The sequence below is a fragment of the Lissotriton vulgaris genome, chromosome 8, assembly GCF_964263255.1.
Source record: "Lissotriton vulgaris chromosome 8, aLisVul1.2, whole genome shotgun sequence".
Lineage (NCBI taxonomy): Eukaryota > Metazoa > Chordata > Amphibia > Caudata > Salamandridae > Lissotriton > Lissotriton vulgaris.
This window is the reverse complement of record NC_141696.1, coordinates 143,863,767-143,889,224: the sequence shown is the minus strand read 5'-3', so window position 1 is coordinate 143,889,224 and position 25,458 is coordinate 143,863,767. Positions and strand designations below refer to the sequence as shown.

Sequence of the window (25,458 nt, the reverse complement as noted above, 5' to 3'; positions counted from 1 at the left end):
CTGTGATGGCACATCCAGTGTTTTGACTGTTGTGCAGCGAACAATGAAACACGCAAACTTGTGGTAACTACCTCTTTCCTCTCTGTTCAATTATTTGCAGGAGTGACCTCATGCTTCCGGCTGCCTCCTGTTATACACTGGGAAAGAAAGCAGTAGCCTTTTTTCATTACAATCATCTTATTGTGCGTTATGCTGGTTCTGAGTACATGGCTGCTTCAAGCTCACACCTCTGCTGCAATACCATTGTTATGGTGTTGCAGCAGTTATGTGAGAAGATGCATTATCAGTCTGACGACATAGGCACAGAGAAAGGCCAAGCCATGGCCAAAGTCCCACAAAAAAGCCTGTGATGCGGCACAGGCACCCTTATGTGCTTGAGTTATGGATCAAGTGTGCCCGCAATTACTGAACCACACAGGCGCAAAACGTGTCTTGCAAAAGTGACACTGTGTTCAAGCTTCAGCACGATATGTTGGTGAATTGTTGCGTGTTCCTTACTCAGAAAAAAACTGCCGCATTACATCCTTCAATTCACCCTAGTGAGTTTTACTTATATAGTATGCAGTGCGGGTTTGAGCTCACCAAAGTCTTTTGTGTACAGAGAGCAGGGACACTGCATCTCACTGGGCCTCCAGTGCCTGCACTCTTCAACACAAGTGTGGAAATGTTGCACACCCCTTCTCTGAAGGAAGAAAGCCCACAGACTTGTGTTCTGAAGCGGCCATTGTTGCTCAAAGAAGCACCTGGTCTCAGTTCGACTACAATGCTCCTCTAGCCAGGAGTAACAAACATCAATCAGTAAAACAAAGACTTAAATAACACTTATGGTAAAAAGCGCTTAAATTACATATCCAGAACTGCAAAAAAGATTTACTAGGTTATTATTGTTCATAAAATACAGGAGCAAATACTCGTACACACGGTTCAATCACCTGGAGCAACAGTTGGACTGCGATCCAAGTTTCACTGACATTGAGTTGGGCCAGCGCAACTATTAATATGCATTTTTTTTTCAAGTCTTGCATTTCAGCACATTCTAAAGCAAAGGTTTATATGGATTGGATGAACGGTTACATAATTGCAGCTCAAAACCAATGGAATGGTCTCAGGTGATATACACTTAGGCTTTTGTATGCAGGACATTTTGCCTGCTTGTATATACTGCACATGTACTAAACACAGAAGAGGCTAAATCCTGTTCCTTCTGCACTAGTCCGAGATTAATGGATTAACAAAAATAAAAAAATAAAAAGGTTTTCACCAAAATAAAGGCATACAAAAATAAAATCAAAACAAAAATTCTATCTAAAACATTCTGTCCTTTTGTGTCCAAATTAAATCATCAAAAATCGAGGTGCTATGTCCAAGGCTTACGTTTCCTGCATGCTTCCTCCACAGTTCCTTTTAACCCTTCATACGGATTACATTCTCATTCTCAAATTCAATGACATATTAGGGCACTTTGTTTCAGTTGTAAAGTACTTTTGTCAAACAAATAACACATCTTAATAAAATAATACGGAAACAAGGGTTACAACAGTTTAGGACTCAGTCCTCGTTCAAGACCCGACTGCAAAGCATTTATGGGCTGAAAAAGTCCTTTATGCACTGAGGACGCATTCAGATCTACAAGTGTGCCTTTCCTTGTAGAAACTACAACTACAGCTTTGCCTATATTCGCAAATCTATAGAGAACAAAGTAGACAGATCAAAGGACATTAAGAACACAAATTCCTAATAATTTTTGTAAACTACCTATTTCAGTACTGTTAGCTGTGTGGGTCAAACTAATGGTAAAGGTTCTGGGAGCAGAACCTTTCTTTATTCCACAGTCCACTAAATATGTCTCTGCCTTGCAAGGTTAGTGGGCGGTTATAAAGTCGATACTGTCCCTCTATGCACAAGCTGATGGGAGTGACTTCACCTCAGGTAACAGCAGCCCCCAGAATAAAAATGCAGATTTCACCTATAGTGAGAGGACCAAAAATTCCTGTTTTGGGAACTTGAGCTAAATTCTTCACCATATTTGCGTGGTGTACAAAGAAAATCACAAACACTCTTTTCCATTATGTTTTACGGAGCATTGTTATAGAATCGGTTTAATTTCGCCTTATAAAAGCGTGATGCCTTGGTCTGCCAGATGTTTTGAAGTCATCTGCATTAATGAATGCATAACTCCATGGACCACCCATTGCATGAAAGCTTTGTTTTTTGCAACCACTATAGTGGTATTCTAGGAAATCTGGTTGTTTATACAGCCTCACCCTTGGTTTAACTTCTGTTTCGTATAATAATGTAGTGTTCTTCCGAGATTGAGATGCTCCGTGGAAAGGCTAGTTATGGTCATGATAAACCTGAAACGTGGACCAAGAACTAATAGTACTAAAATGGTCCATTCTAAGAGCAAGTGACTTATGAGAAAACGTCAGTGTACTGATTCCATCGAGAGAATATGGATATGACAAGGGAAGCCAATGTGCATGATGACTTCTAGTGCTTAAAGGAATCTAGGCACTATAGCACTACCAGATTCTCAATACGCCTCTCGTAGAGCTTCCCTCAAGCTACTACTTAACAGGACAAAGATGTCAGACAATTCTCTCTTAATTCTCCAACAAAATATAGCAAAAAGAGGTCTGTTACGAACATATCCGTAATGTGGCGCTGCATCTTCGCCTTGCAGTATTGACTCCCAAGTGCGATATTTAAAAAAAAAAAATGGGTTCATACAGTACTCTGTAAAAGAAAAGATTATGGCGACAAATTAGCACACTGTACATGCTAATCTTGATCTTTTGAGGGTTGAAAGAAGAATTGCCTTTTGTGCAATATGTCTTTTATTGCGACTTGGTGATCATTAAACACACAACACAGCCACTGCTACTGCAATTGTTTTTTTTTGCACCTATCGCAATGCAAAAGGTCTTTGACAGATTTAGAATTTGGTCGTTGATGGTCAATTCAAGTTCAGAGGAACACCTCTAATATCTAGATTGTAAATACAATCTGCTGATTAAGAAGGAAGCATCTCTAAAGCCAAAAGGACCACATTGAAAGCTTTTAGTTTGTGTTATGAGAATTTATCTGTACTGTATTAAAAGAACCATTGTTTCAGACCAGATTATCACAAGTTCCAAATATAATTCCTTTACATATATAGTGTCTATTGAGCCCAGTGCAAGTGCTCTCTCCCATGCCGGCCCTCTGATGTATTAAAGTACCTTTCTAGCATCAATCAATAATCCGTGAGAGATATAATATGATTAAAACACTGATTACATTAGGAAGGCTGATATGCAGTCATTAAAACATTAATTCTATAGTATACACTGACATAAAAATGAGGTGTGCACACTGTTGAACAGCTGACAAAGGAGGCATTCCAAATCGTCACTCTTTTCCCAAAAAACCACGCAGAGGTCAGAGATTGGCATGTCGATATAATGCAGGCACCACGCTAAATGTCTGGTTCACCGGGCTACTTAAGAGTTAAAATGCCCTGGGTTTTGCCTGGCAGAGAACATGGAACGCCTAAGTAAGACTATTCTGTAAACGCATAGTGCAGTTGTCTGCATGACTGGTGTCTTGGGAACCTTATATTCTTTGCCAGCATTGCAAGTACGAAGCTGACAGTCACACGATGCAAGGAGGAATGCCTCATCCTTCACGGAACATCCCCATTTGCTCCTCAGACGTTCCCCTGTCTATGATCATGCAACTTTATAACGATTAACATACTAGAAATTCCAATAAGTAAAATTTTTTTTTCAAATAGTCGTTTTTAAAAAAGTGGACAGTCTCATCGACATCAATATCGACTACAGCTCCTTATCTATAGTGTGCGTGCCAGGCAAAATAAAACTGGAGCTCAGCATCCCGTAAAAGGTTAGTGGTGGATGGTGTGAGGGGTGAAGACAGCGAGTTATCCCTCAGGCGGGGCTAAATACACAGACTTTCCTGCGCTCCATCAGGGAAGCCTGTCCTTGGTAATTGTGAAGTTTACGTTTGATGGTTTGGAATGAGTTCGCTGGAGGGTAACACTCTCGTATCTTCTAGTAGATGCCTCCAGTAGTTACTCACTGCCTTGCAAAGCCCACCAGACAGCTACAAAGGTTACTACTGTTCACCCGGATGTTCAACTCAAGAGCAGATAAGAGCCCAATGAAGGCCCGGAGCTGAAGGATCACAAAATAGATTCTCTTTAGTACAGTAATTAAATGGCCCAATAACAACACAGTAGATCTGCACATCACACCTAAGTCTTTAGCAGCTGCTCTACTCATCCCAACTTCTTGCTTTTGACTGGCCATCCTTTCCTCCATTGAAGGCGATTCTTTAAACTGGTCCTCACTGTCAAAGTACTTCTTTGCCTGCAAAGGGCTACAGGAACAGTGAATCTCAAAAAGTCCCTTGCCTCTTATGCAAAACCCACACAAATAGGATAAAACCATATAAATACCATTGCTAAATTAAATAAAGTTCATCCACATGTGCCCCTGTGACAAAAGCCCTCACCTTTGACCCCATAACTCTGCTGTACCTATTGCTGCTCTCATCTAGGTAACAGTTATTCCACTGCTCTCATTTTCACCTGCCCAAAGCTAGGCATTTTCAGGCTAGAAGGATACAAAGTTATTGCTATGTATTTGTCCTCTGGTCCCTTTGGTCTCCTGCGATTCTCTTAAAAAGCAATGTGTGCTTACAAAGGATGTCTGCACGCAGAGAAGCATTACCTTGCAGATTGTTTTCATAGAGACTGAACCACCTTGTCCAACCAGAATGGCTAAGCATCTCAAGAAAGACAAAGTACAACATGGCGGAAGACAGACAGGGAAGGGGAAATGTTATATTCCATCTCAATACCTCTAACACACATCGCTCCCTCCTTTCAACCCATTCAACACCTCTGCCTGAAGAAACTCCATGCTAATGAGGCCTTTATGCACCTGAAAATCCTATGGAACACTCCTTGTCCATGGAGGTAGTAAAAGCTATTGCAGTTTAAAAAACATACATGGTTAGGATGTATTATTTGCAGAGCTATTCTGATGATGTTACATAGATTTACTGTTATACAACTTTTCTGCCCATAGTATATTTTCCTCAGCTCGATCATCTGTACAGAATCCCTAAAAACCTGGTTTAAGAGGTTCTTGATCAACATTTTGTTGCCCCTCTTTTTTTCATTATGAGAAACACACCTTTTCCCTAGAATATTGGGCACTTCACCTAACTGAGAGTTACACTTTTACCAAATGTGAAAAGGCTAACAGGTTAACCAATAAGATGTGATGCCCTTTCCAACATGCCAAATTATCTACTCCTATGCCACTATATTGTGCCGATGTTCCTGACCTCTTCTCCCACCCAGACATTGATAATACAAAGGACTAGAAAACGTGCAAAACACTGACCTGCTCTATAATCACTTTCCTACTGTCTACGACTGGTGTTACGCAACTGTTATGACAATGCCTCTGTATTTCTGTTGTTGGCCATTTGACCACTTTATGCAAAAAGGAGAACGATAAGCTAACTAAAAATGGAACTTGGAAGACACCATTATATGATAATTATCATTTAAATGCTAGAATTTATTTAAGAAATTGTCAGGGTTTTAAGAAAACAAACAGGCTCATGTTCTATTTCTTGCTGTGGCCAATAGCCTTTCTTATTTTCAAAGTAAAATTGACAATGCTACTACTGAAAAACTTGAGAGCCTCGCTCCCTACCTCTGCACCACTACACCTAGCCAACATCAAGTAACATGGACATGCGGATGACCAAAGTAAGAGAATGCAAGACGATTCTCAGAGTGAATTTGGCATCACCACGAAATGGTAGCCTGCGGAAAGAGTGAATGGGACAGGTGGCAAAGTGGCAAAATATAAAAAAAATGTGGCTTTAAAAAAAAACACAATGAATGCATAAAGTGACCCTTGCATTAGTCTGGTTTCCTTTTCGGTTTTGTTCTTGCGGATGCGGTGCCATTATAACAGTTGCTCCAGCACCAATGTAAGACTTGAGTAGTTGCATACAATGTTTGACTGTAGATCTGTAAAATGAAACAGTGGAGAGTTAGTGTCAGACACGTGCAGCAGCACCCTGAACATTTGCATGCACTGTATAGATCACCACCCACACCCTACTTGATGCAGGCTTAGGTTCTGCGGCTAGAATTTCAAACAGGCCTAGATGAGATCTACAAATAAAGCAAAAAGTACTTGCCATTGATAAGTAGCATTATTGAAGAACTACCCTTCCACGACCAAATCAACTTTAGGCAGAATAGCAAATGTACAGAAAGGGGTTACAGGAGGGAATGTCAGTGCCTACCATCTCCTGCAGTCCACACATGCGCATGAGCACTCGCTTCACATTCTGAAAACAGGAGCCAGCCAAGACTAAACCTATGATTTATGAGAACTGTGAATGTGAGCTGCTAATTAACATTGTGAACTGCACTGTTTCCCTTGAGACCAGTGTCCCTCCCGGGCACTCGGAAATATTTCCTTGATTTGTTCAAATAAATTCAATAAGATTATATTTCTTGGTTGATATCATTCCTTTTATTTTTGAAATAAATTCGTCACATTATTGTTGTCATAATGTTTTAGGCAAATGGCCCTGTGGCCCAATGCATTTCGGGCATCGCCCTTCCTCAGGGGACGTGTAAATTCCTGAAAGTAACCAAGTACAATTTTCAAGATCAAACATTCATCTCAAGTACATATAGCACATACATTAAACTTGTAACATGCTTCTGTGGCCATGCATAACGGTAAGTGCGGGAGATTCAGAGGTGTTCTATCAAGTATATAGCATGTGAAATAGTGAAAAAAATCGCGAGAAAATTACATGATGTGCTGTGGCTCGCATCATACTAAATGAATAAAACTGCAGTGATTGTGTCATACGGTGAAATGATTCTAAAAGGAACCGTTATAAAGTACATCGCGAGTTCGTGCACCCGAATTTAAAACGTAAGATCCATGCTTCGTTTGTTATATACCGATTCTAACCTTATTCAAGAAAATATCAACTTTTCTTCTGCGGGCTATAGCGAGGCTGAAAGAAACAGCTAAAACTGTATTCAAAAATATGTACATCAGGTTGCTATGTTCATCATAATGTCCCTAAGGACATAGAATATCTAGTTTGAGAGAACTTTCGCTTACCGGAGAGTAAAAGATTCATTCTAGTTCCGCGCTCGTACGGTTCGGATTTCTGACGGTATGCCGGTGTTTAAACACAGTGTTCTAATAGGAGTTTAGTGCGTCTTGTGATACAAACTATGTTTTGCCTTTTCTGATTGGCCGCGGCGTGAGCTTTATGTTTATCTGAATGTCCGAGTTCATGATTTTATCATATAATGTGTCGAAAAGCGTCCGGGCGTAAAATTAGATAGATAATCGGCATGTGAATAAATGCGATTTCCTAAGTTCCGATTTAAATTCGATGAGGGTGCCAGTACTGTGATTGGCTGTACGGCCGATCACGTGTTTGTTCAGGTAAACAAAACTTTATCGAAGGTAAAATTGAACAAACAAAATTGTATGAGAATGACAATGTTAGGTGAAATGTGAATTAACCAGGTATTGTGCATACACGTGTTACTTCATTATCACAGTTTCATAACCTAGTGCTTGCAAAGCTGAATACCATTAACACATTGAAACATTGTGAGATACTGAAAGATATTCAAGACATTTTAAAGAATTAAAGGATTAAAAAAATTAAAAAATGAGCATGGTGAATATATTCTAGAGTCTTGTTGGATGGGTTCTGGTGACATGTTCATAAATGTTCATAAGATATTCATAAATGGCAGCTCAATTCCAGCCGTTCATTTAATCCTCTTGGCACGGTTGATGAGAGTTTATGTATCCAATAAAGTTCTCGTCTCAAAAGATGTTGGTCATTGTCTCTTCCTAGCAATATGGGTATGATTTCAATAATGCAATACTTTAATTGGCTGGGGTTATGTTGATGTTCATTGTAGTGTACTGCTCCTGTGCATTTAGTGGATTTCAATCTGATGTTGCTCCTGTGTTCAGTTAGTCTTACTTTGATTTTCCTCGATGTTTTCCCCACATATGGGAGGCCACATGGGCATTTTAACATGTAAATCAAATTTGTGCTGTCGTATGTGCCATTGACTTTTAATTAGATTTTTGTTCCACTTGATGGATGATCTATTTCATTTCCTTTAATGATGGAATTGCAATTTCCACAATTGTAGCATGGTAGCGTACCAGTGTATTTGTTTGGTGTTTCGATGGATTTTGGTTTTAAAAGTTCTTTGAGATTTCTGGTTCTTTGATAGGCGAACCGTGGATTAGGGGTAAACATTCCGTGAAAATCTTCTTCCAAAGCCAGTAGTGGCTAGTGTTTTAAAATGACTCTTTGTATTTTTTGACTTCTTGTGGAATATTTAGAGACGAAGACTGATCTCCTTTCTTCCCTTACGCATGTGGGTGTTAATAGTTGTTGCCGGTTCATAGTTTCTATTCTGTCCACAGCGTGTTTCAGCGTGGTTTCTGGATATCCTCGATCCTTGAACTTTTTCATTATAATTTATTTTTGTTGTTGATACATTTCGTGAGAGGAGGCAATTCTCTTTATCCGAATTAGTTGAGAGTATGGAAGGTGGGTTTTCAACGATGGTTGGTGAAAACTCTGACGGTGTAAAAGGTTGTTTCTATCTGTAGGTTTTTGGAATACTGTGGTGTGTAGTTTGTCATTGTCCTTCACGATAAGTACATCTAAGAACGGTAGTTGCTTTTCATTGATGTTGTATGTGAATTGTATTCGTTCATTGATGGTATTCAAGTCCGGAATGGCTGTCTGTAATAGTGCAATGGGTCCGTTCCAAAGAATAAAGATGTCATCAATGAATCGCTTGTACAGTATAAGGTAATCCTGCCATGGTTTTTTGGATAGAATGTACTGAGACTCGAAGTAGTGCATAAAGATGTTAGCATACGCTGGTGCTGCACAATTCCCCATAGAAGTTCCTGTACATTGAGCAAAAAATTGATCTTCCCACCGGAAGTAACTGTGAAATAGTGTGAAGTGCATTAATTCCATGATTAGCAATTTGAGGTCTTCATCTTTCTCGCAATCCAGTAAGATATTCTCCAATGCTGTCAGCCCCAAGTCATGGGGAATTGAGGTGTATAATGCTTTGACATCAATGCTTGATAGAATCATGTTAGCTGTAAATGATGTTTTGTGCTCCTCCAGTATGTTTAGAAAGTGGGTGGTGTCTTTTACATATGTTGGAATTCTTTGCACGAGAGGCTGTAGGTGTTTGTCTATGAACTTTCCAACTGGCTCGTGGATTGAATTGACTGTAGAAACAATTGGACGGAATGGCGGCACCGTAGGATGTTTATGTATTTTTGGAATCATGTAAATATATGGAGTTGATGGATTTTGTTTGATGAGATATTCCTTTTCTTTATTGCCGATGGTTCCTGTGTCAATGGCTCTGTTAATGATTGTGTTAAGGATTTTGGTGTATTCTTTTGTGGGATCTCCCATGAATTTCATGTATGTTTTGGTGTCAATGTGTTCATACACATTTTTGTTGTAGAATTCGGTATCCATGATTATGAGGGCTCCTCCCTTATCCGCCTGTCGTATAGTAATGTCCTTGTTTTCAGATAAGGCTTGTATGGCCTGCCTCTCTGTGTTGGTAAAATTTGTCGTTTTAGTTCTTGGAGTTTTAAAGATTTTGATGATATCTTGATTAACAACTTTTTCAAACGTGTCAAGCACTCACGGGAGGTAATAATCGGCTAGGGTTCCTAAGTCCCATGAGTTTGTCTGGTTCGGTGTCTTCTGTTGTTGGTCTTTCAACTACGTTCGCAAAGAAATGTCTTAAGCGTAAACTTCTCAGAAATTTGTAAACACAAATTTGTGTGTCTAGTACATTTGAATGGTAAGTAGGGACAAATGATGTACCCTTTTGTAAAGTTTGTAATTGAAAGTTAGAAATGTTGTGATTGGAAATATTGATAACTAAGTCCTGTTACTCCGGGTGTTTTTTGATACACTCTCGGTTGAGTGACTTCTTGCTGTTTCTAACTCTCCCCCGCCTGGTTCTTTTTGGCGTCCCCGGCCTATCTCTAAAAAAGGAGTTGTGGCTGTTGAAGAGGTTGAGGTTTGTTGTTGTCTATTATCCGTGGTTTGCGTTTCATCTGCTCTTGGAACATTTCGCGAGGTTGTGGGACCTCTTCGGTTTGATTGTGAATCGTCAGAGGCTGTTTCATCAGATGATTTGTATGGAGTTGGTTTTTGTTGACGTCGCCGGGCGTAAATGTCCGCCCAATTGTAAACTTCCCTTGTACGGTAATCTGTGGTGTCTCTCTTGAACTTTCTGATTTTACGGTCCTTGATCTCTTTTGTGTATTTATCCAATTCAGCATTGATGTATGTTAAAACCTGTTCCCATTCCTCCTTTGATAACATGGTATTTAATTCGTCTTTTAGTTGTGCTGTTTCTTTATTCAAATCTTCAATTAGTTTAGCCAGCTCTTCTATTATTAGTAATATCAAATCAAGCGAACATTTATTGAGAATTGCGAACAATTTCTCTGTAAATCTTGCGTTGTTTTTGCATAAAGTTGATTTTAATGATATCCGTAGGCCACGTGGAATCCGCTGGGCTTTATGATATTTAATTAAAGTACTCGCATGAAGATGTTGATTGACAATGCGTTTGGACATGTATAGAAGTTGTTTTATATTAGCTTGGGTTGAACCTGTGCTTGTACTTGGGCTTTCCTCCTCTTGTATTAAGGAATACATTTGCTTTGAGTCTTCCTCTGTGAATGCCAGAGTTTCTGCTCTTTGGTCTGTCGAGTGTAATATATCTTCAAACTGCATGATTCCTTGGGTGCTGTATCCTTAGTAGTACAGTCAATTAGAATGTAGATCCAAATTTGGCTTATAGGAGACGCACACCTTGTCAATGTTTGTAGTCAATGTCTATATAGGTGAGTGGTGCCCTGGGAGTAACACCCCCTGTACCTGGGGTGAAGAATACTGAGAACTGCACTGTTTCCCTTGAGACCAGCGTCCCTCCCGGGCACTCGGAAATATTTCTGGTTTCTGGATATCCTCGATGCACAAGTTACTACTTGTGTAACGATATATCTGTAAGAGACATTAGTTAGTGATAGATTCCTTACCTTAGAATATCCCCAGGCGTCAGACTGGATCCGGAAAGTTTTGCGTAGCAGTACCCTTGCGCGTCGGTAGGCGTCGTCTGCGGCTCCGCGTCCGTCGTCGGCGTCGTGGGCGCCATGATGACGTAGTCGGAGTTGCAAATGCTACTTACCAGTATGCATCTGTTCTTGGCATGTAGGGCTGCTGACATTCATATCTGTGCATAGATCGCCGCCTAGTGTTGGGTCCGGATGATTGCACATTGTTGTCCTGGAAGAGTCTTCGAAGTATCACGAGATAGGTGGCTCCTCCCCTGGACTACAGTGCGCATGGGCATCGCCTCCATCCCCAGATTGTTTTTAGCCATTGGCAGAGATGGAGTGAAGTATGTGAGTGATGACCATGCTATGAGCATATAGATATACATATGAATGAATACTGCAGCTGCTACAGGCGCCGGGGAGGAGGGTGGGCGATATGAATGTCAGCAGCCCTACATGCCAAGAACAGATGCATACTGGTAAGTAGCATTTGCAGTTTCTTGGCATGTGGGCTGCTGAATTCATATCTGTGCATAGAATACATAGCAGTCCCTCCATTAGCGGCGGCCGCCCGTGCCAGCTGCAGCAGTCTGAAAAAGTGTTTTGAGAACAGCCTGACCAACAGCTGCCTGCTGTTTGGAATGCACGTCTACACAGTAGTGTTTAGTGAAAGTATGTGTGGTAGACCATGTGGCTGCTCTACAGATATCTTCTAAGGGAATGTTGCCTAGGAAAGCCATAGAGGCCCCCAACTTCCTGGTGGAATGGGTCCTCGGTGGGATAGTGAGAGTGCGCTTAGCTTTGGCGTAACAGATCTGAATGCATTTCACGATCCACCTAGCGATCCCAGCTTTGGAGATAGCGTTTCCCTTGTGGTGTGTGGCAAAAGCAACAAAAAGCTGCTTGGTTTTGCGAAAATCTTTGGTCCTGTCTACATAGTACATCAAGGCTCTCTTAACATCAAGGGTGTGGAGCATCCGCTCCGCCAGCGTCTCTGGGTTTTGGAAAAACACCGGCAACTCTATCGTCTGGTTCATATGGAATTGAGACACAACCTTGGGTAAGAATTTAGGGTTAGTGCGGAGCACAACCCTGTTAGCATGTACTTGGAAGAAAGGTTCTTGGATGGTGAGCGCCTGCAACTCGCTAACCCTCCGTAGCGATGTAATTGCTACTAAGAAAGCAACCTTCCAAGTCAGAAACTGAAGCTCACAAGAATGCAGTGGCTCGAAGGGAGGACCCATCAGTCTTGTAAGAACCACATTGAGGTTCCATTCTGGAGCTGGTGGGGTCCTTGGCGGAATGACTCTCTTGAGTCCTTCCAGAAAAGCCTTGATAGCAGGGACCTTAAAAAGTGACAGGTGTTGCCTATTTTGGAGGTATGCTGCCATAGCAGACAGATGAATGCGGATGGAAGAGTACGCTAAATTGCATCGATACAGGTGGAACAGGTAACAAATGATGTTTTGAATGGAAGCATCTAGCGGGTCAATATTGTGGTTAACACAGTAGATGACAAACCTCTTCCATTTAGCCGCATAACAAGCTCTAGTAGTGGGCTTCCTTGCCTCCCGAATGATGTTCATACAATCGAGGGGAAGATTGAGGTAGCCAAACTCTAGGACTTCAGGAGCCAGATCGCCAGGTTGAGCTGTTGCGGATCTGGGTGCTGAATGTCGCCATGGCTCTGCGTCAGAAGGCTGGGAGTGAGATGGAGCCTTTGATGCGGTACCACGGACAGTTCTAGAAACGTGGTGTACCATGGTTGGCGAGCCCACGTCGGAGCAACCAGGATGAGAGTCATCGAGTGCTGCCTGAGCTTGCGTGCCACCAGCGGTATCAGAGGTGCTGGGGGAAAAGCGTACGCAAATCTGCCTGACCAGTTCATCCACATCGCATTGCCCTGTGATTGCGGGTGTGGGAATCTGGCGGCGAAGCTTTGGCATTTTGCGTTCTCCTTTGTGGCGAACAGGTCTATCTCTGGATGACCCCACCTTAGGAAGTACGGTTGGAGTACTGATAGATGTATCTCCCACTCGTGCATTTGATGGCTGTGCCTGCTGAGCAGGTCCGCCATCTGGTTGTCCTTGCCCGGGAGATGCTCCGCCATGAGGAAGATGTTCCTCTGAATGGCCCACTTCCACATGCTCTGAGCCAGATGAGACAGCTGCGGAGAGTGTGTGCCTCCCTGCTTCTGAATGTAGTACATGGCTGTCATGTTGTCCGTCCGGATCAACACGACCTTGTTGCACAGATGTACTTTGAACGCCTTTAAGGCCATGAAGATTGCCATCAGTTCCAACACATTGATGTGCATCTTCCTTTGCTGTAGTGTCCATAGTCCCTGCACCGTGTAGTGGAGGACATGCGCTCCCCATCCCTGGAGAGAAGCGTCCGTTGTCAGGATAATCTGCGGCACAGGCTCCTGGAATGGTCGGCCCTTGCAAAGGTTTTGTGGATTCAACCAATGCAGAGAGTTGTATGCCCGACCGCTCACCAACACTAGGTCTGTCAGTTGCCCATGAGCCTGAGTCCACTGACGTGCCAGGCACTCCTGAAGCGGACGCATATGTAGCCTCGCGTGCGGGACAATGGAGATGCAGGAGGCCATCATGCCTATCAACTGCATGAACACCTTCGCTGGAAGCGAGTGTTGAGGTCTGAATCGTTGGATCAGTGTTTGGATGCTGGCGATTCTCACTGAATTTGGCTGCGCAGTGGCTGCCAGAGTGTTTATTGTCGCGCCCAGATACTGTCGTACATGGGCGGGCTGGAGAGGGGATTACGGGTAGTTCAGAGAGAATCCCAGATCGTGCAGGAGATGAATGGTGCGGGACACGTAGTCGGCGTACTGTTGTTCTGTTTTTGCTTGAATGAGCCAGTCGTCCAGGTAAGGGTAGACGTGGACGTTCTGTCGTCGCAGATGCGCCGCCACAGTCGCCAGGCACTTCGTAAAGACCCTTGGCGCTGTGGTGACCCCGAACGGCAGAACCCTGAACTGGTAGTGCTGGGTTTGGATCGTGAATCTGAGATACTTCCTGTGGGAAGGATGCAGGGGGATGTGGAAGTATGCATCTTTCAGATCCAATGTAGCCAGGAAGCCCCCCTGTTGAAGCAGAGGGAGCACCTGCTGCAGCGTGAGCATCTGGAAATGCTCCGAGAGAATGTACCAGTTGAGGGGCCTGAGGTCCAGGATGGGCCGCAGGGAACCGTCCTTTTTGGGGATCAGAAAGTACAGAGAGTAAACTCCTGTACCCCTTTCCTGCAGTGGAACGAGCTCTATTGCACCTTTTTGCAGCATGACCTGAACTTCCTGCTGCAACAAGAGCAAGTGCTCGCCGGACATAGGACGGCTTCTTGGAGGTATGTTCGGTGGAGTGGAGGTAAGTTCCAGACAGTAACCGTACTGGATAAGAGACTTGACCCACCTGTCCGTGGTGATGGATCTCCACGCGGGCAGGAACTGCTGGAGTCTCCCCCCGACCGGTGTTGTGTGGTCGGGGGGCAGTGACAAGGCGTCACTGCTTGTTGGCGGCGGTGGACCTGTTGTTTCCACGTCCCCTGCCTTTGATGTTGTTGCCTCTGTAGCCACCTCTACCCTTGTTGGTGTATGAGGTCTGGGTATTGCCTTTGTAGTACTGTGAGGATTGCGATGCCTGACCCCTTGAGGTGCCTCTGGTATTGGAGCGGCGAAAGGAGCCACCCCGAAACTGCTGAGATTGAAGGGCCCCCATAGACTTAGCCGTGTCTGTATCTTTTTTCATTTTCTCAAGCGTCGCATCCACCTCAGGGCCGAACAAATGGTCAGGATTAACAGTCTGGTTCAGGATGGTCGTTTGTATATCAGGTTTGAACCCTGAAATCCTAAGCCATGCATGCCTTCTGAGCAACACACTAGTGTTGATCGCCCTGGATGCCGTATCAGCCACATCTAGCGCACATTTTATGGAAGCATTTGTGATGAGCTTTCCCTCCTGAATCAACATCTCCCCTGCCTCCTTGTACTGGTCAGGCAAGTGCTGCAGTAGTGCCTCTAGGGTGTCATAATGAGCCCTATCGTAGCGTGCGAGTAGGGCCTGAGTGTTTGAGATGCGCCAAATGTTAGCTGCCTGTGCAGCAATCCGCTTCCCTGATGCCTCAAATATTTTCGACTCTTTGTCTGGGGGAGGAGCGTCACCAGTTGTCTGTGAGTTCGCCCTCTTGCGAGCGTTGGAAACGACCAAAGAGTCTAGTGGCAAGTGTCCCTTGATATATGTTGGATCCGAGGGCGCTGCCTTATATTTCTTATCAATGCGTGGATTGATAACACGCGCCCGAGTGGGCTCCTTGAAGACCTCCTGCGCGTGCTTGAGCACTCCCTTGAGCATTGGCAAAGTTTTGATTGACTTTTCGGCCACAGAGAAAGTGTCAAACAAAAAGTCCACATCCACAGGATCGGAGTGCAGCTCGACATCGTGGTTAGCTGCAGCTCTCTCGATTAGCGCGTTGAAGGCAGCAGAGTCCTCCGTTGGCGAAGTCTTTGGTGCAAAGAGATGTGGTTCCTGACCCGACTGCGGGTCCTCGGGGTCGCCTCCGGCAGACCAAGGTACATGTTCCTCCTCCGGATCCGAGTACGCCGGATAGTTGTACTCGACCTCTTCCTCGTCGTCATCCCCCGCGGCAGAGTGAGTTGGGGAACTCGGCAGGTCACTTGGGGATGCCGGCGCCGGAGGCGCTGAAGCACCCGCAGAGTCCCTTTTATTTTTCAGAGGAATGCGAAAGTGTTCCAGCACCGGCTCCGTGGTGATTTTCCTCTTGAGGAGGGACAGTTTCCCAGTATTGGCGTCGATGATGACTTCACGACGTTCTTCCTCCGCGAGTGGTTGGAGCCGAGGTTTGGCCACCACCGGAGACGCTTTGGGCGTCGACACCTCCTTCGAGGGCACCCCAGCCACCTGCTTCGGAGCGAAGGCCTTCGGCGTCGACTTCGGCGGTAGGGTGAAGCGGATAGGCGTGTGCGCCTTGGACGGCTTCTGAGCGGGCTTCGACACCCCAGCCTCTGGGTCTGGAAGCTCCGCGGCTGTTCGAATCTGTTGCAGGGACTCCTGGACCTTCTTCGAGAGGGCTGGAGAGGGAGCGATCGCATCGCTTGATTTCCCTGACTTGGGAGTTGCGTCGGCGAGAGGCAGTGTCTTCGGAGTCGACGCAGTACCCTCCTTGGCTCCGGCGGCCGGGGCCGGGGAAGCCTGAGCTTTGGGATCGCCTTGACGCTTCTTTGAAGCCTTCTTCTGGTCGTCGACCGCGACCATCTTCGGCGCCGACGCAGCCGCGTCGGACGACTTTGCTTTCGGCACCGACCCAGATGCCTTCGGGTCGGTCATCTTGGCTGCACTGTCCATGTCGGCCATTTTGGATTTCTTAGGTTTTGACGCCTCCAGAGCCTTCTGTATGGCTTTCACTTTCGGTTTCGAAGCCGGAGCTGTTGAACCCGAAGGCTTCACTTTCGATTTTGAAAAAGTGAGTGGCACCTCCAAAATGTCCGTGGCCGGGCTCGTAGGCGGGGCTGCTGGACTTGTAACAGTGTCTTGGGTAAGGCCCGAAGGCGATCCCTCGACCTGGGCCGTAGGAAGGGGTCCGACCCCTGAGTCAGTCCGGGGGTGCTCGTCCTCAGAGCTATCCCCCTACCTCGTCGTCGGCTTTGTCAAACTCCTCGTCCCCTGCGTCGTAGGCCTCCCCCTCGGACGCAGGGTTAGAGTCCGAAACCTGCTGGACATCGTCGTCTCCGACGTCTTCCTCGAAGATGTTGTCCGGCGGGGGCGCAGACAGTTTGGCTTGGAGTCTCGCAGCCCGACGAATCTTGAGGGTCTTCTTGCACCGGAACTTCGAGCAGGCCATGCACCAGGCCTCGTTGTGGTCCGGCGACAGACAGGTGTTGCACACTGGGTGCACGTCGAGGTGCGAGTACTTCGCGTTGCAGACCGGGCACCGTTTAAACGGAGTCCGTTCCATGTCTGGAGCGTCGTGTAGGCCCGTCCGCGCCGATAGCACGCGGAAGGGCAGCAAGAGTTCGGAGCTGGAGAAAACAGTAAACCCGAACGAAAACGATACCGGCGCCGAGCCTAAAGACCTTTTGGTCTCGAATAAAGTGATTTAACAACTATCGGTTCCGACAGAGGGAACCGACACACATCCGAAACCAATGGCGGAAAAAAACAATCTGGGGATGGAGGCGATGCCCATGCGCACTGTAGTCCAGGGGAGGAGCCACCTATCTCGTGATACTTCGAAGACTCTTCCAGGACAACAATGTGCAATCATCCGGACCCAACACTAGGCGGCGATCTATGCACAGATATGAATTCAGCAGCCCACATGCCTCGAACACTTAGACGCCGCCTCCGCGTGCAGACGTCAGTTCTTAGCCACAGCTTTTCCGCGCCAGAAGCGCAGAGCCATGACAAAAACCAACACTGGTGCCAAGAAACTAGGGCCCTGAAAGGGGATGACCGTAACCCTAGATATCGGTTCGCAGAACGGGGAGGATGGGTGGGTCGGTAAGGAATCTATCACTAACTAATGTCTCTTACAGATATATCGTTACACAAGTAGTAACTTGTGCATCTGAAAGAGACACGTTAGTGATAGATTCCATACCTTAGAATAGATACCCCAGCAATACCATCCCCGTGGTGGTGGGTCTGCGAACCAATATTCACACCAGAAAGTCCTGGAGAACGGAACGGCCGAAGTAGCCATCCCTCCGGACTTGACTGTCCAGACAGTAGTGCCTCGCAAACGTGTGCAACGAGGCCCACGTAGCTGCCTGGCAAATGTCCTGCAAGGGCACACCTCGGCCCAAGGCAGTTGTAGTGGCCGTGGCTCGAGTGGAATGAGCCCGCAGCCCAACAGGTGGTTCCTTCTTAGCCAAGGAGTAACACGCCTGGATGCACATGATAATCCATCGAGAAATGGTCCTCTTGTGCACCGCTTTCCCTTTCTTAGCGCCCGCGTACCCAACAAAGAGTTGATCATCCACCCGGAACTGGCGTGTGCGATCCAGATAGAACGAGAGCGCACGTTTTGGGTCCAGACGGTGGAGCCTCTCCTCCTCTCTCGAGGGGTGCGGAGGCGGAAAGAAGGTGGGCAATGTGATGGACTGCCCAATGTGGAAGGCCGTGACCACCTTAGGCAAGAAGGAGGGCCTAGTCCTCAAAACAACCTTGTCCGGATGGACTGAAAGGAAAGGAGGCTTACAAGAGAGAGCCTGGAGCTCACTCACTCTCCTGGCAGAGGTGATGGCTACCAGGAAGGCAGTCTTTAAAGAAAGAAGGCGAAGTGGACAGTTGTGAAGAGGCTCAAAGGGAGTGCACATCAGAAATGTCGGAACCAGGTTCAAGTCCCACTGAGGCATCACGAATGGAACAGGAGGAAAAGTATGAGTGATGCCCTTCAGGAATCGATTTACGATAGGACAAAGAGGGTTGGTCAGGCAGCCTCAGAAAGGCTGAAAGAGCCGAAAGATAGCCCTTGATAGTGCCCAGAGCAGAGCCCTGCTGGGCAAGAGAAAGAAGGAAGAGAAGAATCTCAGAGAGAGGGGCATTGAGAGGATCCACAGCCTTTGCTGTGCACCATGCCACAAATCTGTTCCACCTGCAGGCGTATACCGTCTTTGTGGAGGGACGCCTGGCTGCCAGAATGATGTTGCAAACTTCAGGAGGCAAGTCAAATGGCCTCAACTGTCGCCGCTCAATCTCCATGCATGGAGGTGGAGACTGGACAGGTTCGGGTGGAGGACCGTCCCCTGCTGCTGCGGCAGAAGGTCCTCCTGAAGAGGCAGACGAACCGGGGGATCGACTGACATACTGAGTAGCTCGGGATACCAGTACCTTCGTGCCCAGTCCGGAGCCACAAGGATGACTTGTGCCCGGTCGCGCTTGATCTTCTTCAGCACTCTGGGCAGAAGAGGTATAGGCGGAAAGGCGTACAACAGACCGCAGCTCCACTCGCGACGAAAAGCGTCTCCGAGCGAGTGCCGCCTTGGAAATTCCAACGCGCAGAACCGATGACATTGCGCGTTCTCTTCGGTGGCGAATAGATCTAACCAAGGCTCTCCCCATCGCAGAAAGAGGCCTTGCGCCACGTCCGAGTTCAGACGCCATTCGTGATCCATCGAGCACCGACGGCTGAGTTCGTCCGCCCTGGCGTTCAGAGAACCTGCCAGGTGTTGAACCACCAGAGTCACGCCCTGATGTTCCAGCCATTGCCAGAGGCGCAGAGCCTCCTGGCTTAGGGTCCACGACCCCACTCCGCCCTGTTTGTTGCAGTACCACATGGCGGTGGTCTTGTCCGTGAACACCTGCACTGCACTCCCTCGGACAGATGGGAGGAATGCTTTCAGTGCCAGATGAATCGCCCGCAGCTCCAACAGATTGATATGGAGCCGGGACTCCGCCGGAGACCAGAGTCCTCTGATCTCCGCCTCTCCCAAGTGGCCTCCCCAGCCCTGGAGGGACGCGTCCGTCACAACTACGTGCTCCGGTTGGGGAAGGGAGAGGGATCTGCCGTTGACCTAATCGCGGTCCGTGAGCCACCACTGCAGCTGTCTCGCAGTGCCCTCCGAGATCAGGACATGGTCTGAAAGGTTGCCCTGGTGCTGGGCCCACTGAAACTTCAGGTCCCACTGCAGAGCCCGCATCCGCCACCGTGCGTGATGCACCAGAAGGATGCAGGAGGCCGTCAGCCCCAGAAGCCGCAGCGTCAACCTGACCGAAACTCGGGATAACGGCCTGAAGATCGGAATCAGGGCCTGTATATCCCGGACTCGCTGTTCGGGCGGGTAAACCCGAAACTGCGCCGAGTCGAGAACCGCTCCGATGAAAAGGAGCTTCTGAGAGGGGCACAGGTGTGACTTCGGCACATTGATGGAAAATCCCAGCCTGTGCAGGAGATCCGCCGTAGTCTGGAGGTGGTTGACGACTGCCTGGGGCGAGCCCGCCTTCAACAACCAGTCGTCTAGGTAGGGGAAGACTGAAACCCCTAACCTGCGCAGGTGAGCTGCGACCACCGCCATCACCTTCGTGAACACCCGTGGGGCGCTGGTAAGGCCGAAGGGGAGCACGGTAAACTGAAAGTGCTCGAGGCCTACCGTGAACCGCAGGTAACGCCGGTGGGCCGGCAGGACGGGGATGTGGAAATACGCATCCTGCAAGTCCAACGCTACCATCCAGTCTCCTGGGTCTAGGGCAGCCAAGACCTGAGCCAGTGTCAGCATTTTGAACTTCTCCTTCCGGAGGAAGCCGTTGACGTTCCTCAGGTCCAAGATAGGGCGTAGGCCCCCTTTGCCCTTCTTGGGTACCAGAAAGTAGTGGGAGTAGCAACCATGTCCTACTTCTGGCCCAGGAACGCGCTCGATGGCCCCCTTGGCCAAGAGGGCCGAAACTTCCTCCTGCAGGAGCCGCAAGTGATCCCCCGATACGCGGTGGTGTTGCGGTGGCATGGCTTGAGGGGTCGTCTCGAAGGGGAGGGAGTTGCCCCGTCGGACGATTTGCAGCACCCACCTGTCCGAAGTGACTGCGCGCCAGTGAGAGTGGTGATGGCGAACCCTGCCTCCCACTGGCGTCACATGGGCCGAAAAGCACGGACTAGGAGGGTTTAGAGGCGGATGCCGCGGAAGCAGGTGAGGACTGGTTCCGCCTGTTTCCCCGACCGCCTCCACGGTGGTTTCCACGGCCGCCGCCGCGCTGGACGACAGTTTGTGGCGATTAGCTGGCGGCACGTGTGGGGGCGCCCCTTCCTTGGCCACGAAAGGGGCGAAAGGCACTCATTTGCTGGCGCGGGGCCGAGAGGCCCAAGGACTTGGCCGTAGCCCTGGAGTCCTTAAAGCGCTCAAGCGCGTGATCTGCCTTGTCGCCAAAGAGGCGACGGCCATCGAACGGCATGTCCATGAGTGTATTTTGGACGTCTGCCGAGAAGTTGGCGGATCTCAGCCAGGCGTGGCGTCGTATCGCCACCGGCATAGCCATCGCTCTGCCCAGCGAGTCAGTAGTATCCAATCCGCACCTGATGTTATACTTCGCTGCGTCCCGGCCCTCCAGCAGGGCTTGGCCGAGTTTGGCCCGTACCTCCAACGGACACTCTGGCAGCACTTCCGCCACCGTTTCCCACAGAGAGTGGGTGTAACGGCCCAAGAGGCATGCGGTGTTGGAAGACCGCAGTCCCAAGCTAATGGACGAGAACACCTTCTTGCCATAGGCCTCGTACCTCTTGGATTCCCGATCGGGAGGAGCCGTCAGGAAGGCGGTCTGGGAGTTAGAGGCCTGGATAACCAGACTCTCGGGGGTGGGGTGGGTGGACAGGAAACATGGGTCGCCCGGGCCCGGCGGTGGCGTCTGGCCACGTTCCTATCTACAGGCGAACCTGTAGCGGGCCTGGACCAAGTGCCCATAAGAACGTCTGTCAAGGCCTCATTAAACGGCAGCAGAGGCTCCACGGAGCATGACTGCGGCTTAAGGACCTCAGTGAGGAGGTTAGTCTTCACGGCCGCGGCGGGGAGCTCAAGGCCCAGGGCCTTAGCAGCCCTCATCAGCACCACACTATAAGTAGCGCCCTCCTCCGAAGCCACGGTAGGAGGAGAGACGAATCCAGTGTCTGGAGAGGTGTCCAGGCCACTGGCCTCCCCAAGGTCTCCTGTCCAGTCCATGTTAGACTGACATTCCCTTGTCAGAGGGTCCTCAGACCCATCTCCCAATCCTTCTCTTCCCCCATCTCCTGGGATTCAGGGTCATAAGCAAATGAGGTGGGTTCATGGAATTGAAATTCCCCGCACGGCGTCGAGAGCGGCGTCGGTAGACGTCGTCCCGACGTCGGAACCCAGTGAGAGGAGGCATCGGGGCCGGCGCCGCCCGAGGACGACGCCAGAGGGGACACCATACGGACCGACCCCGGGGGGGGTCGTAAGGTCCACCGTGGACGGTCCATCGCCCGACGAGGGTCCAGCGGCATCCTGCGGCGCCGGGCTTGAAGGCAACGACGACGCCGGGGCCGCTGCATCCTGCGGCGCCGTGCCCGTGGGCACCGGCGGCGTCGGGATCGTGGGGCCCTGCGGCGCCGGGCCCGAAGGCGCCGGTGGCGTCGAGGCCGAAGCACCCGACGGCGTCGAGGTCGTAGCCCTCGACCCACTAGGGCCGCCAGACGGGTTCACTGGGCCCGAAGGCGCCGTGGAACCCGTCGGAGAAGAAAGGGACCTCATGGCCATGAGGAAATGCTCGATCTCCTCCAGCGTCTCGTTCAGCCCAGGGACCGGGGGGTATGGGGCCGGACGCGGCGCCCGCGACTCCCGAGGAGCCGCGTGGGCGGTGTCACCCGAACCCCCGGCGGCATCGCGCGAGCGTCGGGGGGAGTCGGAAGAGCGATGATGTCTCTTCGACTTCTTATGCTTCTTACCTGACGACTTGGACCTGGAGGAGTGGCGCCGACTCCCGGAGCTGTGACGGCTCCGTCCCCGCGACCTGTCCCTCGACCTCCCGTGGGACTGGGACCGGGACCTCACACGGCGCGGGGCCGACTGGCTGATTTCGAGTCGCCTGCGGGACCGCTCCCGCCTGGCCTTCCTCGAAAGGGCCCGACAGTCGGGGCAGGCCTCGTCGTCATGGTCGACGCCCAAACATATCAAGCACTGGCGGTGGGGATCCGTAACCAACATGGTACGGTCGCACTCCTCGCAATTCTTGAATCCGGGCATCCCTAACGGCACCGTCGGAGTCGTAAAGACTTCGAAAAGGATCAAAAGATCTCCAAAAAACGTAGTCAAAAATTGACTAGAGTACTGCTCTTTCCAGATCTGCGCTGGCTGGCGCGGAAAAAAGAAGAACTGACGTCAGCACGCGGAGGCGGCGTCTAAGTACTCCGACGACGTCATCACGGCGCCCACGACGCCGACGACGGACGCGGAGCCGCAGACGACGCCTACCGACGCGCAAGGGTACTGCTACGCAAAACTTTCCGGATCCAGTCTGACGCCTGGGGATATTCTAAGGTAAGGAATCTATCACTAACGTGTCTCTTTCAGATCCTTGAACTTTTTCATCATAGTTTCTTTTTGTTGTTGATACATTTCGTGAGAGGAGGCAATTCTCTTTATCCGAATTAGTTGAGAGTATGGAAGGTGGGTTTTCAACGATGGTTGGTGAAAACTCTGATGGTGTAAAAGGTTGTTTCTATCTGTAGGTTCTGCATTTCAGGCCACAGGGCCATTTGCCTAAAACATTATGACAACAATAATGTGACGAATTTATTTAAAAAATAAAAGGAATGATATCAACCAAGAAATATAATCTTATTGAATTTATTTGAACAAATCAAGGAAATATTTCCGAGTGCCCGGGAGGGACGCTGGTCTCAAGGGAAACAGTGCAGTTCACAGTATTCTTCACCCCAGGTACAGGGGGTGTTAATCCCAGGGCACCACTCACCTATATAGACATTGACTACAAACATTGACAAGGTGTGCGTCTCCTATAAGCCAAATTTGGATCTACACTGCTAATTAACATCACAGGAAACAGCATATTAGAAATTAATATTCTGATTTAATGAAATAGGATTCTCTTTCTAAGCAACACACTCCATTCATTTGCTGTATTTTTTCTTTGGTGCACTGTAACTAGTGCACTTTATTCGAAGATTCTTTGTGTGAATATATATTACTTTCATTATTTAATTGTTTCGAAGTCACACAACAAGGTTTTGGGTAACCTCTCACCCAGTGCAGTGCCTAGCATCAATCTGCTTGTCATTATGGTTCTGCAAGGATTGAAAATCTGGCATTTAAGCAAGCTGTGGAAGATTGGACTCTGCTGGTACTGACTCCTTTCCAGGAGACAGAGAATGCTGCATCTGCAGGAAATCTGGGTACTGATGACGTGACCACCTCAAGCCATATGGCCATCTCTGGCCTAATTGCTTTTTGGCCTTAAACAGAAGTGCTTCAGTGATCCCACTGCAGTCAAGGACTTGAACTTGATTATCAAAAGGCTGCATCAACCGCTGGTGGAACCAAGGTCTTGCTACCACAGAGTACGCAAGAGACATTAGGTCTACAACCTGAAATAAAGCCCGAGGAAATAGCCAAAAAAGCCACATACAAGTTAGAATAAACAAGGTGACATGGCTGTTTATTTTTTCTTACTGGTTTGAGGCGATCAAGTTCACATTCTCCCTCAATGAGACAAGCGGAAAGGAGCCTGGCATTGGGAGAAGAGCTTCAATAAAAAGATACAAGCAGGGTGAGAAGGGGGAAAGAATCTCCTTGAAGAAAATGGGAGTAGAGCACCGAGGGGCAGCAGAGCAGTTTTACAAGACCAAATAGGGAGTTACTGCTCACTATGTGCAGTCGCCTTTAGCTCGATCCCACAAGTGTGGAGAGGGTAATTGACAGCTGTTATTGCCTGCAAAGATGGGCAATAATGACTAAATATTTAATCAATGACTGTCATTGGGGAATCAAAAGAGAGGAAGCTGAGGGGCCATGGCTTGGCGGTTGGCGAAACAAGATGAGTCATATGTTGCTTAAGCTCCCAGGGAGAGGCGTAAATCCTTCATAATCTACTGGGACGCCCCTCCCAGACATCACCCAGGTTAAGGCCAGGAGATATTGCACCTATTGGACTCCGGGCTGCTTGTGCCACCTCCTGAGTGAGGGTCAGGTGGGCCCACAGAGGGGTAGCTCAAGATGACCTTTAAGAAGCTGCAATGGCAAAAGACAAGTCCCCTGTCCGGCAGAGCAAACTAGATGAATACGCCAAATTGCCTACCCAGGCAGTTGGCGGCTTTTCCTCACCAACACCTGGGATTGGCCTCGCCATCAGTAATGAAAGTCTCCTATGTGCTATACAGAAGACTCTAGACTCACCCTCTAGGTCAAAATCATCAAAGTGGGTATAGATGTTGCACTCCTTCAAAAAGTCCTGCACATCACGATGGGCTGAGTGACCGAGGCAGAGGGCCACATCTTCTCCCTGGAGGACACAGTGACAAAATTGGAGCACACGGAGGAGACTGCAAAATAAGGTAGGCAAAATGACAGCAAGACTAGAAGATGTGGAGAGTTGTTCCCGTAACAATAACTTTCGCTTTGTGGGATTTCCTGAGGGGGTTGAGGGGCCTAACCATGAGAAATATTTTGAGTCCTGGCTCAAAGAATTTCTCCGGGAGGACCAACGGTCTATTTGTTTCCTAATTTAGCAAGATCATTGGGCACTGGTGC

The 25,458-nt window shown here is 48.3% G+C and overlaps 1 protein-coding gene across 2 annotated transcripts in view; it reads right to left on the bottom strand.

The window, feature by feature from the left end:
* Positions 1 to 2,225: 2,225 nt before the first annotated feature.
* The window catches only part of FAM168A (family with sequence similarity 168 member A), a 489,029-nt gene continuing 465,796 nt past the window's right edge, over positions 2,226 to 25,458 (bottom strand). For both annotated transcript variants that reach the window (XM_086933841.1, XM_086933842.1), the window contains one exon: positions 2,226 to 6,055. The gene's annotated coding sequence lies outside the window, so the exon portion shown is untranslated. The remainder of the gene's footprint in view (positions 6,056 to 25,458) is intronic.